This window comes from Gavialis gangeticus, unplaced genomic scaffold, assembly GCF_001723915.1.
Source record: "Gavialis gangeticus isolate Ggan-Ray unplaced genomic scaffold, GavGan_comp1, whole genome shotgun sequence".
Lineage (NCBI taxonomy): Eukaryota > Metazoa > Chordata > Crocodylia > Gavialidae > Gavialis > Gavialis gangeticus.
This window is the reverse complement of record NW_017729000.1, coordinates 40,666,171-40,667,437: the sequence shown is the minus strand read 5'-3', so window position 1 is coordinate 40,667,437 and position 1,267 is coordinate 40,666,171. Positions and strand designations below refer to the sequence as shown.

The 1,267-nt window shown below is 70.9% G+C and overlaps 1 protein-coding gene across 1 annotated transcript in view; it reads right to left on the bottom strand.

Moving 5' to 3' along the window:
* The window catches only part of TLX3 (T-cell leukemia homeobox 3), a 3,586-nt gene that overhangs the window by 909 nt on the left and 1,410 nt on the right, over nucleotides 1-1,267 (bottom strand). The window lies entirely within an intron of this gene.

The following is a 1,267-nucleotide window of genomic DNA, read 5'->3' as shown; positions in this document are numbered from 1 at the left end:
AGCCCGGATCCCGCGGGGAGCGGAGCGCGGCCTCCGCCGGCACAGACGGGCGCCGCCGCTCCTGCAGCCTAGCGGGGTTTGCTAAGCTAATGCGTCGCCGCTTCCGTTTGGCTCCCTGCTAAGTGGGCTCGTTTCTTTCTCGGCAGCTCCTAACACGCGGGGAAGCAGCCTCCGCTGGAGCCAACATCAACCGCGGCTGCTCGGACCCCGACACGCGGGACCCGAGCCGGGCGTCGCTCCGCGTGAGCAGGGCCCCTTCTCGGTGCATAAATAAATTAAAGTATTAACACTTCTTACAAAAAGCGGCTTATATTTCCCTCTCGCGGCGGGGCGGGGCGCGGGCGCGGCGCCACGCATGGAGTGAGCGCGGCGGTGGGCCCGCCCGCGGCTACAGAGCAAGGAGGAGCCGTCGCCCGAGTGGAAACCTCGGGAAATGAACGCGGCGACTTTAGGCAGGCACCTGGCAATGTCCGTCCCTTCGTTTTTCCCCCCGGCCCGTCCGGGGGAAAGAAACCCTGTCTGTCCAGCAGAGGCGAGGTCCTGCCTGCCTCCGCCCGAGGAGCGGGAGCCAGGCGCCTCCGCCGAGTTCGTGCCCGCGCTGCGCGTCCGGGCGCCCGCCGCGGGGTCGCCAGCTCAAGTCCATCCCCCGGGGCTGCCGAGCGCGGGGACAGCGGCGATCTCTCTCGCTCAGCTCGTGCTGCCTCCGGGGAGCCCCTGGTCCGAGTCCGTCCCCGACAGGTCCAGGACTGCAGCGGCGGAGAGGAGCGCTCCAGCCCCGCTCGTCTTCCCGGTCCCCGCCTGGCTGCGGCCGACCAGGAGCTGGCGGCAGGGACCCCCCCGGGCCGGGAGCAGGGGGCATTCCCGCCGCGGGAGCCGGCCGGGCCCCGCTCGTGGGCTCGAGTTCATGCAGGGAGAAGTGGGGGCGGCTCTGCGCGTCCCGCCGCCCCCACGAGGTCCTTACACTAGGGAGGTGACGGGCGGGATCTTGGCGCTGTCCTCTTCCCAGGGCTGCAGGTTCTGGAGTGCAAAGAGCGAGGAGTTGTGCAGGCAGAGCGGGTCGGGCTGGATGGACTCGTTCAGGGACTTCTGGAAGGCGTCGTGCTGGAGCTGCAGCATGAGCCGGCTCGCCTGCTGCCGCTCCGCTTCCCGCTCCTCCGCCGTCTGCCTCCTAAACACACACGGCAGGGTCAGCCCGGCTCCCGCCGCGGGCCCAGCGCCCCGGCCCGGCCCCTCCTGCCCCGCGCCCCGTCATGCGGACACGCCCCTG